Source organism: Aulonocara stuartgranti (genome assembly GCF_965226115.1).
Source record: "Aulonocara stuartgranti genome assembly, chromosome: 3".
NCBI lineage: Eukaryota > Metazoa > Chordata > Actinopteri > Cichliformes > Cichlidae > Aulonocara > Aulonocara stuartgranti.
This window is the reverse complement of record NC_138941.1, coordinates 30,978,911-30,997,393: the sequence shown is the minus strand read 5'-3', so window position 1 is coordinate 30,997,393 and position 18,483 is coordinate 30,978,911. Positions and strand designations below refer to the sequence as shown.

The following is an 18,483-nucleotide window of genomic DNA, read 5'->3' as shown; positions in this document are numbered from 1 at the left end:
ACAGACACACACACACTTTGACATCAGTTCAGATTTTCTTCACATATTCACACAGGCACAAACAGTAACTGTAAAATGCAAATGAATGTGGATAGACCTTTACTGCCACTGTTGTAATGACTAGGACAGTTAAGCAACGAGGTTGGCAAGACTTTTAACAGGTGCAATTAGCAGAGTGACTCACACTGACACACACAAACGTGCGCACAGCAGCAGTGGCTTATCCGCAGATAAGCAAATCAAATCCACTTCGAGAATGGACTGCAAGGCCAAGAAGAGAGGGACAGAGCGGAGACAAAGGCACCGAGACAAAAAAAAGGAGAGCGATTTGGATTAGGTGGTGAAAAATTTTCCACGTTCTGCAGCCAATCAATTCGTGGCATCACCAGCAGAGTCGCCAGCAATCAGCATCTGAATGGACCTCGTTACCTCAAGGTCACACACCTCCCCAGACACACACACATAAATGAAACTAGACAGCAGTGTGAGAGATCGAGGGCACCGCACTATTTCTAGAGACGTACAATTTCAACATGCTGTCTCACTGTCACTTAAATTCGCTCTCTTCAGTTTCACCCTCGAATGCTCATCTTACAAACAATGTCAACAACCGTCTAAAGACAGGCAACAAAAAAGACTTCTACGTTCTTTGTTGTTGCCACACTTTGGGTCTTCTTCTCTGCACTCTGTCTTTATTGACTATTTGAGGAGCTCAGTGAAAGGATTAACCGGCTACTTGTGCGAGCATTGATTAGAGAAAAGCGCGGAGCTTAAAGAGGCACTCATCTAGATGTTTCTAAGCCCGGTTTAGATGTTCGGTATTTTCATGAGAAGTTCTGAAGAAGCTTAATCACAAATCTGATCTTGCATCATGCACAAAAGAGCGGGATCACCTATTATTGTACTAAAAGAAACTCGATGTTGTGTTCCAAAGTGGCGTTGGACATATCCATCCATCGCGTTCAACTTGTCCAATGCAAGGTCACGGTTAGGCTGGAGTCTTTCCTATCTGCCATGTCACATTACAGCTTCAGCATTTAGCTCCAGTTTGATGAGCTCCCCTGTACTTTTAATGATGAGTTTTGATACATCAGTATAGATGTGGTTTGATAGGCGTTACAATAATTTTTCCAGGGGTAGTTGGAGAGGCGGAGACCATTGTCACTAAGTATTCAAGGGTTCAAGGGTTACTCCTAGAAGGTTTTGCAAGGGATGAAGAGGTAAGGCACTAGTTGGAGGTCTGAGATGGAAGATGATCAATGCAGCAATGACATGAGACATTTGGTTCTGTTTGAGGGAAAGCTAGGGTTGGATAATTAAAAATAAATACATTGCTATATATGAGAAAAGATATCTAGAATTAGACAGTAGTGGTTAGATCTGCTCACTTTCAAAGCTCTCTCTAACATGCAGAAAGACACAAGGACCGGTCCAACAATTAACACCAACCTGAAGTTTAAAGATAATTAAAATTCTGCGGCAACACTTGACAACCTGCCTTGTTTTGTGAAAATGAAATGCTAAGACAGTAATTGCTCTCATCAAAGCCACCAGACTCCATTAACAAAAACAAGTTTTTACCTGGTAGGAAAAAAAGTTTAGTGCGCCAGTTCCCTACAAAATAACACATTAAAACATCAAAGTCACTCAGTGGCATAAACTGTCCAACTAATCGAGGCCGCGAAAGACGAACAACTCACGAGTCTGGAAGAGTCGGCTTCACTTAGTTGTTGAAAAGAGCTTTTTGACAGCATGCAAGACAGTGAAAATACTTTAATTCGATCTGGATTATTATTATTATTAGATGCTAAGATCATTTTTGCTGCTGAGTGCTGACCTATTGCCATTCCTAAACATAAGAAAAACATCATGGCAGAGTATCCATACTGCCCAGTTTAAATAAAGGACAAGGTTAAAGTGAAAGATGCCATGCTCCCTGCATGTGGTGGTAAATCAACTAATATAGGCCTTTTGTTGTGCTGAGCTGAGACATTTAATGTAATTTAATGTGTAAACGATGCACGGAAGTAAAGCCGGAGTTGTGGTGTCTTATGTGTGTTTGGTCCAAGTTCAGAGAAGCCACTGACAACATGAATGAGACAGCCATCCTCTGTGTACCGCGCTAAAGTCCGAACCAGCTGACTGTTGCATCACCGGATCAACAGCAGGAGGCTTGCGGTGCACACATACATGCACACAATATCCTCTTTTCTCTAGGAAATCTTTTTTGTGAGAGATTTCAGAAGCATAAGCCCCATATGCTCAGAAACCTTCAAATCACCTCTTGATATTTTGCAGGAAGGAAGCTGGCAGCAGGAGCGACTGCTTTCCAGCTGTTCGGTGTGAAACCTCGAGAGGCCGCGGCTATAGGTGTGATCCAACTCAAATCAGCCGTGAGGCAACAACAAGGAGCTCTGGTTTGAGTGTTGCTGGGTAATTTCGAGCACATGTTTGAAGGTCTGGCTAAAGCCTCGCAAGAGGTTGTTTCTCCGACTGGAACAAGGTAATCAGCGTTTGACTCATTAGAAATAAATTCTCTTAATTAACGGGCGCCGCAATCGATAGAGGACGAGGAGGTGAAGAGAGGATTAGAGCCTAGAATACAGCAGTTTATATATTTGTGATGTGACTGATAAAAGAAGAACGTAAAATCTTCAGCTGAAGCAGTGAGCAGAGGAAATGAGCCTCCAGAAAGAATGAGCGCTAAGGGGCTCAAGGAGATATACGGCCTGACTAATGTGGACGGTGTGCATTTCCATTACAACCTTGAGGAGGAATTAAAAACCTACGCACACACAATTCCAGTGACAGTCACAGAGAGTCTCTACTCATATGCAAACCCCTGGTAAGACGTCACATAAAAACCCTAAGAAAAAAACAGCATGCAACATTAGCTTCTCATTTGTTACAATTCTCCAATAATGTCTGAAAATTCTTCTGTCAATCAATAAAAGATGCAAGAGAAGAAAAAAGAAAAGCAAGACATACTATCTTGTATAATGTGTCAAGTAGACAAGTGTGCAGTCTGGGATCAATTTAGGGAGCAGTCATGCAGGGCGCTTTGGCCACGGCCTTCATCGAGCCTCCATTAGCTCAAACTGAAGTGAGGGGCGAGAATCGGGGAGGGGTGGGGGTCTTTCAGCCAATTTGTCTGGCCTCTAATGCATTCATCTCTGTTCAGCAGACGAGCACAGGATGTTTAATTTTAAAAACGCACTCCATGTCAGACCCCCGCATTGCGCTATGGGATCAATCCTTGCAAGAGATTAAAGAAAGCAAAGTGGAATCAGATTACCTTGAGTTACTTTTACAATACTCTTCTCGCAACTCGACTCATCAGCAGCGACTGATGACTGAGTTTCTGCTCCGAGCCAAACGCGGCTGGATGTAACCCGTGTGTAATTGTCTGCAAGCTCTTAAGTATCTGAATGATTTTACCTCTGCAAATTTTAAATGTAACAGCAGCATCAGTGGGAAGCCAGATTTGACTGATATCACACGAAAAGAGCTGATATCGCTCGCAGCTATCGCGCCGCAGCTTGTAATGGTGCTAATGGCTGAAAAATACGGTGATGTTCCAATTTTAATTTTTTTTTATTTTTCTTTGGACCTTTATATGTGATCTGCTACTCAAAGGGAACACGGTGCAGATAGTCTTTAATAAAATAGCACCAGAAAAGACCAAAATCGTTTCAACGTTTCGCTAGTCATAGTCATTTTTACAATATTGCTGCCCAGAAATGAACCATGAGTTGCTTTTTCCATAAATTGTACCTCAGGAGTTGAAGTGACTATAAAATTGAGGTGAGGTGCACTGGTGAGGGTGTAGAAGGACAGACAAACCAGTCTCTGATTATGCACACAATCAGCCTGAGCTGAATTTGATTTAATGGAAGCATGCAGCAATGTTAGAGAAATAAAGTACAGAAAGTTATTAAAGTTCCATAAAGAGCTTTAGAAGGAGTAGCTCTGTAGGAAGCCAGAGTTTAGAAATTAAAGATAATTACAGCACAGAACCAAATTTAAATCAGAGCGACTGAGTCAGGCAGAAAGGTATTCTTGTGTTCTCCATGAGGATGAATTACCTTTTTCTTCCACCTTTTTGCAAAGTCCCTTGAGAAACTATTTGTTTAACTATTTTTCTAGTCTTGTTTTGTATTATTCTAAATGGGGAGGCTTTTATTTTGACGAGATTGATAGAAGATGCCTGGCAGCTGAGAGACAGGACGCTGCGCCCGGTGCAATGGAGCATTTCTGTTATGTAAATGTTCTGCAAAGTAATCCTTTTTGGTATTTGTGGAACTGCACAATATGATCATGCGGTTGTGTAGATTACGTGTCTTTTACCAAAAAGGTAACACACAAAAACAATCAATTCTTATTTGTCCTGTCAAACCGAAAACTGTCACTTTTCTATGAGCCCGGCCAAGCCATCTGTAATTTCTAATAATCTGTCCAGAGCAATTAAAAGAACAGGGGAAATCGCAGTGAAATCTATTTTGTACCACAATGGCCCTCATAAAAAATGCACATTACTGTCTCCAGAGTGCGAAAACTAATCACTGCTGCTTCCATTCCCGAAAGAGCCGAGAGTTTTCTACTGGACTCTTGATGATGCGCACACTTATTGTCCATTATGTAGGTGGGAGCTTCTGATCCCACCTCATTCCTGTAATGATAATGGCTTCTCGCAGCTAGCTGTTAATTACTATTGCTGCCTCCATGTGTCTAAGTGTGTGCGCGTGTCTGTATGTATGTGCAGCCATGGGTTAAACCGCCCCTCTGCTACAGTGAGGCACTTGAAGAAACAGGTGCTGCTAGTCCCTGAGTCACCCCGACCTTCTGATTGGTCCACCAGCACACGGTCACAGACACACACACACGGCGACTGCAGCTTAATGTGGAGTGGTGATGTCGTAGCATTTGATTTTAGTCATCTGCACTTGACAGAGCCATCTGGCTCGTCTGCAGGGAACCACACATACACACACAAACACAGTCCAGCGCAACATTTAACACCGAATGATGCAAAATGAACTAATTTAAACACACTGTGACACTAAAAATGTGCAGATTCTGTTTGTGAATTCAAACCTGCACACTGGTTTGATGGAGAAGAAAGAAAAAAATTACAGTAATTATAATGCGTGACATCATCCACACCCACAAGTCGTATTAATAACTTATTTATGTTCACATAAAACTGAATACATCCAGCCTGGACTCATTTAGGATGCAGATGACCTTCTCTCACAGCACCCTAAGAAATCATCCCCGGGATGCTTTGGCTTTTCCCAGGAGTGAAATTTATGAGTGTCTGTCTGGCACTCTCAACCAAGCCCTGCATTAAATTTAAAGTATTGAAATATTAAATGCAGACATCCGAGAGAGTGTAAACATCCGTATATGGGAGGCAGTGGAGCTCCCAGAATTGCTGTATTCGCACTGCACTTCCCAGACTCATTTGTCAGTTAACGTATGGGGCTGTAACATCATTCCCTTTGATTTTCTCTTTTAGAAAGTTTTACTTTCCATTTGTTGTTCTCTTTTTCTTGTCTGTTAAGCCATCCTAGCTTTTATTACTCATGCATTCTTATACACTTCTACATTTATTTTTATTATTGAGTGCTCTGTTGATGGATGATGCTGTCACTGCAATGCATTCAGTAAAGAAAATAGAGAAACGTACGGGCCCGAGGCTGCATGCCTCCACCAAGGCTGAAACTTCCCTCCGAACAGTGCAAGAACCGAGTCGCTGGACTCAGAACAACACCCGGATCCAGACAACAAATTTGAAATGATTGTGAGAATATATGTTCAGTCCATCTTAGCATGCATCTGCTTCAGTGGAAGCTGGAGAACCCCGTGCATACACAAATAAATTCATCTGACCTCACTATTTAGCTGAAAGCACCAAAAAAACCCCAAACAAACTAGAAGACAGTCTTATTGACAATCGTATTGATATGTGAAGTTAAGCTTATTACGTTTTTTTTCCCTTCTTTACAAAATGAGGTACAATAATCTAAAATCTGCAAGTTAATTCTATAAATCTTTTTCATAAATGATGGTAAAATGGAGCAAAATGCAGGTAGAAGGATTGGCTTTGGTGTCAACAGTAATGTAGGTGTTATCCATCCACCTATGGCCCATACCTGCAGAGTGAGAAAGAATGAAGTCATGGACACAAGCAGCCAATATTTGTTTCTGTGTTGGGTGGTTGGATCAGCCCTAGGGATGGGGTAAGGAATCTGTGCGTCTGGATGGAGCCACTGCTTGCTTGAATTGAAAGGAGGTGCCTAAGGAGGTGTGGGTAATGCTAGGAAACTTCTTTTGGAGGTTATCCAAGAAATGTCCAGATGGGAGAAGACCAAGGGCTAGAATTAGAACACACTGGAAGGATTATATATGTGATCTGGCCTGGGAGCATCTTCCCAACCTGGAGAACCTGGAAGACTGCCAAAGGAAGTGGAGAGAAAGACATCTGGAATACCCTGCTTAGCCTGGTGGCACTGGATGGATGGATGGATGGATGGATGGATGGATGGATGGACGGATGGATGGACGGATGGATGGATGGATGGATGGATGGACGGATGGATGGATGGATGAACAGTCAGTATACATACAGGTTTCAGAAATAGTATCAGTAATATTTAGCTAGAGACGACTGTGTAAGAACAATTGCATTTTCACCTATCTGCAGTCTCACAGTTCTGCATTATTAGCCACTGTTAGATCCAAGGGCAGTGTGGTAGTGGCTGCTGTTTGAGGGCAAATTGTGTGCGCGCGTGTGTGTTTCTCTGTCCAGGCAATCCAGCTTTTCTTGCGATTCAATCACGCAATCTCTCCGCCTCAGCCTCACCTTATTAACCATTAGGCCCCAGTCGTCTTTGCTAGAATGACTTTTGTGCAGTCATATTGCCAGGCTGGAGCTAAATTGTTGTACTAAATGTAATACACAAGCTGCTTTCGATTCTTCCATTTAACTCCAGTATTCTCCTCAGAAGTGTTGCGCAGGTAGTGGCACGCCTATGTTTCCTTGCATGGCTGTGCACATCAGACTTAAATGCACAGACTTAAGTGTCACACATGAAGCGCTTCAGTATGTGGATATTTGTGTCCTGAGAAGACTATGCAAGCGCATGTCTTGGGATTATTGAAGCCTAAAGTGACTTCATTCACCTAAATTTCTCGTCCAATCTTACCTAAAGAGCATATGCTCTTCAAAGCTTTTAGGAATTTAAGATGATTACATTGTACCATCAGGGAGGCATCTGATCTGCCCCCAGTCACTCATAGATGGTATGGACCCACAGATATCAGCGGCGTGGATCATATGAAGAGAAACAATTCAGCACAAATCCATAGAAGAACTGTGGCAAGTTCTCTAAGATGTTGTGAACAATCTGCCAAGCAATAACCTTGAAAAACTGTACATAAGTGTAGCAAAGAGAACTGGTGATGTTCTAGAGGTGAAGAGTGGTCGCACCAAATATCAATCTGATTTAGTTGTACTTTGATTGGTAAATAAAAGCTACTGATGGCTAGAAGTACTTCAGAAAGATTTACTTTAGTTTCCATGCTTTTCATGTAAAGTATTTTCATACTCTAATACTCTAAAGCAGCGGTCTCCAACCTTTTTTGCGATGGACCAGTTTAACGTCAGAATATTTTCACGGACTGGCCTATAAGGTGTCCCGGATAACTACAACAAAATATGACCAAGACAAAAACTGTGGTATTTTGTAAATATAATAATAAACTTGAATCCACTGTGTAATTGTGTAACTTTAATTAGCAGCGTCCTCCTGAAATGCACCAACAACATTGAAAGTAACGTCCTCCTCGCTGCCCCTTAAAGCTCTCTTGTCGCTATGGTAACGCCTAAATACTTATTTCAAAATAAGACACACAACTACAACACGTGAAAAGACCCAGGGAAACAGAGTTAACGACAAAAACCCTAAAAACCATACATTTCACACCCGAGCCTCAACTCTCGCGGTCTTGGGGACCGCTGCTCTAAACCGACTTGAAACCATCAACTGTATTAAAGACTCCAAGCTTGAAAGCAAAGCTAATGAATGAGTGCCTTAAATGTGCATTCATCTTGATGGCCACCAGGTTGCGACTCCTCAGGTTGCAAAAAGAAGTAAATATGTTGAGTATATGGTCTGCGTTGCTTGTTGAATGCAAAGTCATGTTCATTGTGGATGGAGGCTAAAACAAGGTATGTTTTAGGGCAGGTGAGCATAACGGTTACTAGTTAGCACTGTCACCTCCCAGCAAGAAATTAAAATCTAGTCTGAGACCTTTCTGTGAGGAGTCTATGTGCTCCTTGTATCCGTCTGGGTCTCTCCAGGTACTCCAGCTTCCTCCCACAGACATAAGACACGCAAGGTGATTTTAAAGTGAATTGGTTTGACCAGTTATTTGTCTCTGTGTGTTAGCCCTGCGACAGATTGGTGACCTTTGCAGAGTGTACCCTGGCTCTTGTCCTATGGCAGCTGGGATAGTCTCCAGCACCCTGTGACCCCGAATTGGATAAGCAGAATAAAATAGAAGGACCTTTTACGGTAGTTGCAGCTCGGTTTCACAGTGAGTTCAAACCCTTGCTAATAAAATCTGGTATCAAAATAAAAAGATGGTAACGGCAAAATGGCTCAACTTCATGGTTAACAGGGCTTCACTAACCAGTGGCTAAGTATATGTTCTTTTTAAAAAACCTCTGCTTAAATCCCTGTACCATCTCCTTCGTGTGCCACCAGCTCTGAGATAAAGTTGAGAGACCTCTGTTTCAGCCTCTGATGTAGATCTTTCTGAAGTGTCACATTAGATGAGACAGTATGTCTCTGACTTTCACATGGTGCTGATGAACAGCGCAGAGCACCCAAAGGGCAAGAGCTAGATGCGGACCACACACATATTCTGCATTCATTAAATCAAGGGTACGCCAAAACTCTGATATCAGCATGTGCACAATTCATAATCATGTCTGATGGAAGGTTTTCGGCCCAGTAGAGCTAAACCACAGAGGTTGAGGATGCTTGTGATCTGAATGCGATGCAGTGTCCTTGTTCAGCCGTTGTGGCTACCGCTGCTCATCTAACGACTCGTGTTCTCTTCTGTTTATCCAACAAGTGCAGAAAGACAGAAAGGCTGGCAGCTTTGTGACGCTGTATTTCTGCCAATTCTTCAGATTTGGTCATTCTCCTTCGATGGAGCTGTAACGCTCTCGTTCTCTTTCTCATCGTCCCCATTATTTGATCATTTTGCCCGTTTTTCCTCTCTCTCTTCTTCCGTTTTTCTTTCCTCGGTACCCATGGCCTTTATAACCTCCATCTTCTGCCATTTGGGCACAGACCTCTGGTCATTTCACTGATCGTCCATGCATGTCCATCCTTTTCATTTGTCTCAGTGTTTCTCAAACTCCCACAACACAACATCAATTTTGGCTTTTCCAAACGGTTGAAATCAGTGTTATTCTTCATTAAAGAGCTGGCCAGCATCCATTCTTTATCTCCAGCATATAATGGCTTTCATCTCTTTGTTTCACCTTACAAAGTCATTATAATGTTCTAATTAGGTTTAATCTGGTCCCTCGCTCTATCTCCATACCAATCAGCCATCCATTCTCCACCACCTGCAGCAGCCCTGCACTCCACTTTGCATCACCCTCTCATCTCTGCTAATCTCTGCCATTTTTCTCACCTACTTTGCCTCTCACACCACCTCTTCACATCTATTGTCTGCACTGTCCTCTCCACTTTCTCTGCCTCTTCCATTCACATTTTTTGCTGCACATTTTACTCACTTCATTGCTCCCTTCCGTATTTGTCTCGATCTTTGTTCCCCTGCTCTTGTGAGTTACATCGCTCACCCACTTCCCCCTCCTCTGTCGTGTCCTTTCCCCCCCTCTCTATCCTTCTGAATCCTCCCTCTCTCGGCTCGTCTTTCATTTCCACACGTATATTTCCCTGTTTTGTTTCTTTCCCATAAATCCAAATATCCTCTCTCCTAATTTCTCTCTTCGTGGCACAATTGATTTTGTACATTTACCGATGCAATAAAACAGCGCAGGCTGTATAAATCAGCATCTTCGGGACATGTGGCAGCGGGGAAGTCAAGCTCAACAAAACTAATTATGTCAGTGTGGAAATAGCTTCCATGCTAAATGATTTAGAATAAAGGAAGAAAAGAAAGAGCCAAAAAAGCCACGGAAATTTGTAATTAATCAAAGAGGGAAAAGGGGGAGAGAGGAAGAAAATACAGCCTCATCCATATTGCCAGTGGTTAGCAGCTAATGAAAAAGACCTTTTTAATTATTCTTCCCCAATCATGTGAGAAGGCCTTTATTTGAATCTGGCTCACCTCTTGTCCTCTTTGGTAGTGCATTTTGATTAGCTTCCTGTGTGTTTATTAGCAATCCTGTAGTAAAGCTTTGCAGGAATTCAGATATTGATCAGTGCCAGGATTCATACCGCACATGGAAAGGTCCTACGTGTAATCAAAGGCCTGCTAAAAGAGCCGTTATAGGGTTATTTTGTTAATGCGACTGCTTAAATGGACTTCCATCCACAAGCTGTGAGCAGATCAGATGGACAGACGTGCCTTTTCTTTCAATTCTCTTTGTATTTTTTATTTTTTCTTGCTTTTATTTAATTTAATTCATGACACAGCCATGAATTATACATGAACAATATAAAAAATTGCACAAATTCAACTCAGAAATTAAACATTTATGCCATTTCCCGCTCCTCCTCTATCTGTCTGCCACTCGCTCTCTCAGTGTCTGCCTACACACACACACACATACACACACACACACAAAATGAATGGTGCGCGTGGACCTATAGTGAAGCAGCGGTGTGCGACGGACCGAGGGAATTCCAAAGGTCAAAGAAAGACACAGAGCTTATGTGTAAATACAGACACACGCCATCACACATGCACAGCTTACACATGCAATGCATCGTTTGCCGACACAGAGATGCGTAGCTAATGCAGAGCGTGCACAAAGATGCAAAAATATTAATGAAATCCTGAAATGTGAAATGAAAGCCCACGAAAACACAGACAAGGACCGCACATGCACGCGCTCACACCTCACAGTGAGTTGCAGTATTGTCTAAATGGCAGCGTATTGAGTCGAGGGCGAGTGATTGAGTGGCTCACTGTTGCAGCTGACTGCCTATTTGGCTGTCTGCATTGCCAAAAGACACACACGCAGAGTTAATGCACGGGTGCACTCACAAACACACACAAATACACACAAACAGACTGCAATGAACAGTTTTAAAGGTGTGTAAGTCAGCTGAGGAGATGACTCATACCTGTCTTCAGACACTGTTCCCAACAACAGGGGAGTTTGACTTTGCCACCACCTGGCTGCCTGACCTGCACCGTGTGCTCTCTGGACAAGGTCTTCGGTACATATGGAAATAAGATGAATAAAAAAATCATATCCTTGAATGTTTAGAAAGTTGTTCCTGATCAACATCATATGCTTGACTGTCTTTAATGCTGCTATAAAATATATATATTGTTGCTCACAGTCTTCCTGCAGTGATTTATGCTGGCAAAGAAATGTGAAAAGAAATAGCAAATAATATTCAACTTTTATATAAGTTTTTCCTCATGATTCAAAATTATTCTCATGCAATATAATTACAAGAATTAAGCACGAGTCAAGTATTATTCAAGTGATATTGGATGCAATGGAAATGATGGTTATTCTATTTCCTTTTTATGTGGGCAATTTAATTGAGTGCCTACTTACACTGAATCTACTATTTCCACTTACACTTATATCATCATTGAAGGGTATATGCTGACATTTTAATAAAGATTCTTATAGCTCATGACAAATGTCTTCCGAAGATTGATATTTAATGCATAGCTATAGCATGGAGAAAGTTAGCTCATTGGGAAAACTAGCAGCAGTGAGACCATACATTGCTGGAGACACATGTATCCATGAAAAGTAGTTATCTATCCACAAAATCGCAACTTGTTGTCTTCCCATTTGTTTTAACTATATATTAAACACACACGATGCTTTAGGTTAGCAGTTTTTCCTTGTGGCTTGTAAATATGCTAAGCTAAGTGCTTGAAGCCTCGATGTGTGTAGCATAAATACAATAAAGAAATGAAAGTTTCTTTTTAACAACAAGCTTATAGGCCTATCTGTGTTTCCTAAAATGACTAACTTAAACAACATATTTTAGCTGTGTACTGAGAAATCTGTCAATTCCTTAAATTTCTTTGAGTCAGGTGTTAGCAAGTCAAATACCACTATTGCTAGCAGATTATTTTACATTGTAAATGTGCCTGTAGCTTCAAAAACTAGACAGAAAGCAGAGCATTTGTGGTGCATTTGCATGGTTAGGTAATGCTAAAGGCTATAGAAAGAAAAACTTAAGAGGAAAATAGCCTAGCAACAACAAGACTGACCTGATGAGGCTCTTTGAGGCATGGGTTTGTTTGGGTTACCTTAAGCATGCTAGCCTATAATTCCAGTGTATCCTGCTAGTGCAGTAATGTGGAAAAATACATTTTCACAGGACTCTATGCAGTCATGTGACAAACGAAGTATATCCCATGATTCAGTAGTTGAACCACATTAAGCAGTGTCTTTGTAATAGAGGAATTTTTGTCCGCTCTTCTTTATAATGTTTCATCAGGTCATTGAGGTTTGAATCATATCTGGTCAATGATGACTTGATGTCTGGACTTCGACTGGGACATTACAACACCTTGAATCTTTTGAGCCATTCCAGCATATATTTGATGGGCTCTGCTGTTCTTGGGATTGCTGTCCTGTTGCATGACCCAATTTTGGCTGAGCTTCAGATGTTGGACAGATGGTTTTACTTTGATGTACAGTGGAGGTCATGATCGACTCAATCGACGTCTTTGTGCTATGCTGTGTTTGGTTTTCACCACATGTGTAGTTGTGCGTTACAGTCAAACATCTCCACTTTGATCTCCTCTGTCCAAAGGATATTGTGGTATGTTCATATTAAACATTGCAAACCTAAACTGTGCTGTTCTTTTTAGAGAGAAGAGCCGTCCTCCTGGCAACGTTTCCAAACAAGCAAATCCTTTTCTAATTGCAGTGTCATGAAGTTTCAAATTTAACATCCTAACCGAGGTCTGCAGAGTCTGAGGTGTAGCTGCAGTTTCTCTGAACATTGCATGGACTGACCTTGGGCTAAATTTGCTTGGACGTCCACTGCCGGGAAAATTGTGGCTTTGTGTTAACACACACCTGAATGCTCCACACTGGCAAATTGACAAAACATCTGCTTTTACAGAGGTTCTCACACCTGCTGATGATCCGTTAATTAAGTGTATTTGATCAGCATCACCTGGCTGCTATTTACCCTCTTAAATAAGATAAGATAAGATAAGATAAGATAACCTTTATTAGTCCCACACGTGGGAAATTTGTTTTGTCACAGCAGGAAGTGGACAGTGCAAAAGTTATGACGCAAAAATTAGAATACAATAAGAATAAATACAGTACACAGCTGTACAGAATAGAATAAAATAATATACTATATACAGTAGAATAAAATAGAATAAAAATATACAATAAGATAAAAATAGAATACGAATGCTATATACAACTGGTCGGTCGGTGAGGTAGTCCAAAATCCAGGTAGTGAGGTGATGGTCCACTCCAGAGTTCTCCAGCTTGTCCTTCAGAACCGAGGGAAGAATAGTGTTGAAGGCACTGGAGAAATCAAAGAACATGATTCTCACAGTGCTTCCAGCGGTCTCCAGGTGAGCGAGGGAACGATGTAGGAGGTGAATGACGGCATCATCCGCGCCAATGCCAGGCTGGTAGGCAAACTGAAGTGGGTCCAGTGATGAGCTTGTTAGGCGCCGAAGCTGAGCCAGGACCAACCGCTCCAGGGTCTTCATCAGGTGGGATGTCAGAGCCACCGGCCTGTAGCTGTTGAGGTCCTTGGGGCGTGAAGTCTTTGGCACTGGTACAACACAGGAGGTTTTCCAGAGCTGTGGGACTCTTCCCAACCTCAGGCTCAGGTTGAAGAGGTGCTCCATCACCCCACACAGTTGGTCCGCGCAGGACCTGACGACCCTCGAGCTGATGCCATCTGGGCCCGCTGCCTTCTTGCCATTAATCCTCCTCAGTTCCCTCCTAACCTGGGTGGTTGAGAGAGACAGGCTGGAGCCTTGTGTTGAGTGTGTATTGGATGCTGTTGTTGGGGGTGGGGGGGAGTGAGCAGGGTGAATAGAGGAGGTGTGAAGTGTCTGAGGTGGAACAGCAGCAGTGGGGGTGGGTGAGTCTGCAGCCGATGTTGCAGACTGTCTCATGGTTGAATCAAATCTGTTGAAGAAATGATTCAGTTCATTTGCCCACCTCACATCCCTCCCAGGCAGAGAGTTCTGCTGTTTGTGGCCTGAGATGGTTCTGAGGCCTCTCCAGACTTCACCAACGTTGTTTTGCTGAAGCTGGTTCTCCATCTTCTGCCTGTAGCTGTCCTTCCCATTCCTTATCAGTCCCCTCAACTCTCTCTGCACCCTTTTCAACTCCTCTTTGTCTTTGGATTTGAAGGCCCTCCTCTTCTGCTTGAGGACAGCTTTAATTTCTGGGGTAATCCAAGGTTTGTTGTTGGAGAAACACCGTACAGTCCTGGTAGGTACGGTGTTATCCACACAGAAATTAATATAGTCAGTAATGCATGTAGTAAGGCTGTCGATGTCCTCTCCATGGTCGTCACAGATCACCTCCCACACAGTCGACTCAAAACAGTCCTTAAGAGCCTCCTCGCTCTCCTTATGAAAGCATATGAAAATCATATAAATCATATGAAAGCAGTATGGTGATACTTAGTTTTTCCACGTGTCTGCACAGAGTCACCTGAAAACTTTCTTTTTCACGACTGTAAGTAGAGGGTACAGAGACAGCTAAAGAAAAGTGTTTGGTTATTTAACTTAAGTTAGTGGATTCTTAGCCAAACAGTAATTTTAAACAATCATTCCTGCTCTTTGAGAAGTCGCCGGAGTCTTACATGTAAAGACAAAATCCAATAAAAGCAATTTAGCAACAGCAAGCAGTGCTGGTAAAACTGTTCTCAGAGTACTTTTCTTTCTGCAGTAGCAATATTCAGTTTCTCGTGCCCTCAGGAGGCCTCAGTATCAGCAGCAGGCAAGTCAGCCAATGACAGGTCTGACTGCAAGTCATCTAATTGTGATGTCTTTACTTTAACACGACTTGGTGGCCTAGCTGTCTGACACCCAACCACTCACTTAATAATCACCCCCGCTAGTGTGTTTTCTGCTGAATCGCTTCTGTCTGGTGCGGGTCTAGCCTCAAAATACACCGCCGAGTGTTGCGTTAAAAGGCTGCTCTTAAAACTGTTTTTTGAGAGACATTTCAATTTACTGAGAGATATTTCGAACTAGTTGTTTTTCTAGCAAAAAAACAACTAGTTCTTGAGGAGCGGTCATGGCATGCGTCGCTCAGTCACAGGTCATTTGAGGAGCCTGGGTACTCGTGCTCTTGCCCTGAGCGCCAAATATGCCAGCACTGTCACTCCGTCAGCAGCAGAGCCAGAGACAAAAGCTTCACTTCACAGCCTTCGCTTTCTTTTCAAACACAGCACGTCTGTGCAGTCTGTCAGAGAAATAAATACACTACACCAACAAGCGGAAAAGAAAAGGACCAAGAATTGCGACGTGCATCACCTACAGGTGTTTATTGTGTACTATCGAGCATGTGAAAAACAGTGGCACAGAAATGATGAGCCAAAGTGTCCGTACGCAAGGGCGCATTTCTAAAGGTCACATCCAAAAGCTCGTTCCAGGTTGTGATTTGAAGCAGTTGAAAAACACCAATTGATATTCCACCATAACAACAGCACTCCTGAGTCGTTATGGATTTTGCCCAAATCTCCTCAAATCCCCAGTCCCTGCTGAGAGCAATATCCCCCCTACCTAGCACCTGGAGGAGTACTTTTGATTTAATGTCTTTCAGTCTGCTGCAGAATGAAAAAAAAATCTCAACCAATTTTCTGAGAATGAACCAACTAAAATAAAGCCACAGAAAAAAAATGGCAAAATTACCAACCCACTTTATTGCAACTTGGCTCTGATTCTTAAATTGGATCTATGAACACAACACACAGTGCAAACTTCACATAGACTCAGCTGATAACTTAATAATAGCTTACTAATAAGATATGAATTCCTGTGTGTACTTGAGTCTCTAATCATTATTGAATATAAGTAGGTTTTAGATGGTTGGTCAGATAAAAAATTAAAAATCTAAACATGTCATCTTCGATTCTGCTCTTTCATATGTTTTGCATGTCGTCACTGCAGAAACTGAGACGTAGAAAGAGAGAAAACCCATGTTAGTTTCTCATTAATCCGATGATTTGAAGTACTACGAGGTACACATAGTGCATATTATGCTTACTATCATTTCATTTCTTTTCCTGTTTTACTGGGAGTTTTTTTCAGCAGGATGCTAGAGCCATAAATCAGCCAGGCTGGCATTACAGCAGAGCGTAGTTTATTGCAAAAACTTGCCAAGCAGAAATGCCAATATAGGTTTGAGATGATTTAGAAACAGGGGCGCCATCAGACTGTTTAGAAGAGAGGACTGACCTGCCTTCACAGTGTGAAAAATCCTCTTCACTATGCGTCCTACTCAGGTCCAGCAGATGTTTACACTCCTGCCTTTTTTTAATGACCATAAAATGCAACCTGGGTAGAAGTGGAACATTAAGCTCATGACTCCAAATAGGCCAATGCTTATTCAAAGCCAGCTTTAACCACAGACTGTAAATAAAAGATGGCCACCATAATCTCGCCATTACTGTCGTGCTCTGTAATGTTGTTTGATCCGTTTGCACAGTGAAATTAAAACCTCGCAAAGACAACCTAACTGCCTGAACATCAATATATTTCTGATTTCAATAACAGGACTCACATTTTGGTGCCTGAATTTTAGTTTTATGGGCAACACCATCATATCTTCCTTCACAAAATCCACAAATCTGCTCTGTGATCTTATTTTTTTATTATTATTGCTGTTTGTCAGATGTCATTTAAAATGCAGTAACAAGAGTCATTTCAGTGACTCACGTTAATTGAACTGAAGCCTTGCAATAAGCTATAAACTGAGCCAGAAGCCACATACACTTAAAGCATCCCCACACTTAATTATGATTAATTCTGAGTATCAGTGAAATTCAAGCAGCTATTTTATAAAAGTGGAACAAAAAAAAGCTAACCTGACAGCAGCTTTTTGTAAAGTTGGCCATTTTTTACACAGGAGTCTATAAAGAGTGACTCGCTTTTAGAGCCACCCTCAAGTGGCTGTTCTAGGAACTGCAGGTTCGCCACTGGCTTCATTTTTCAGCCCTGGTTGCTCGGCTTTAACAGACAGGTGTAAGTCTTTTTTTAGCAAATAAACAACAGACTAGCAGCTGATTAATGCAAAGCCAACTCTACCTGGCTCAGTTTTTATACCTGAATAGAAAAGAATGAAACAAATCTTTAAATATCTGCTAAATGTTGTATTGGGCACATTGTACATGTCCCTTATAATGAGCCTGTGTTTCTATTGCCCCCTCAGGGCGACAACTGTATATTCACAGTGAGATCCAGGAACACATACACACAACATAAATGAATTATGTAGCATACGCTCCAATAACATTTGACTTCCCATCTGCTCTCGCTTAAAGACATCTTGAGCTGTTCTCACCTGCTCGCACAGAGACACGCATACACAAACTCAATCTCTACATTTACGCAATCTACATAACCAGCGATAATCCACATTATTCTGATTGGCCGGGAGCACACAGGCACACGCACACTGAGATGTAGTGCAACTCTGTTACCACGTAGCTCTGCCCTTCTGTGGTTACACACACCCGCTTCACAAACACACACTTGCATATAAAATCACCGCAGCAGCAGCACATCCTTCAGCAACATAATCTAAGACACAATGAGAAAGCATCGGCAGTTTGTCACATCCAATAATATCCAATATAGTACTTAATATAGATGACTGTATAATGGAGGGGAATGCATGTGTGCAAGACACAGAGAGTTAAACAAAGGAGAGGAGTGCAGAAAGTAGGTCCAATACTGTTTCTATGGTGATTAATGAGATACAAAAGTCTTTAACGTTATCATTATGGGTACGAGAGGAGTGGGTGACTGTGTGCGTTTGCGTATGTGTGTGTGTGTGTGACAGAGAGATAAAGTCAAAGCAAGACGGAGACAAGAGAAATGAGAAGTTCTCTGTGAAATGAGTTTAGCCCCCCCTCGGCTGCTTTTCTATCTTTGGATCGATACCAGTTTCTCCCATGTAAGTGGGACAACGTTTGCCAAGAAGGGTGAAGGAGGTCAATAAAAACACACAACATGTATAGAGAAGATTTCTGAGTAAATCTTATGCCTTCCTGTCTATTTTGAAGTACGAATTAA

General features: G+C 42.0%; 1 protein-coding gene across 6 annotated transcripts in view; it reads right to left on the bottom strand.

Annotated features, from left to right (window-relative positions):
- The window catches only part of slc8a4b (solute carrier family 8 member 4b), a 130,617-nt gene that overhangs the window by 87,464 nt on the left and 24,670 nt on the right, over positions 1-18,483 (bottom strand). The window contains exons 1-2 of one of the 6 annotated variants that reach the window (XM_082526013.1): positions 12,457-12,696; positions 11,337-11,427 (exon numbers count right to left, since the gene is read on the bottom strand). The exons of 3 other annotated variants lie outside the window; for them this stretch is intronic. The gene's annotated coding sequence lies outside the window, so the exon portion shown is untranslated. Of the gene's footprint in view, positions 1-11,336; positions 11,428-12,456; positions 12,697-18,483 lie in introns of those variants that run through there. 2 more of the 6 variants (XM_082526014.1, XM_082526016.1) reach the window with 2 other exon arrangements.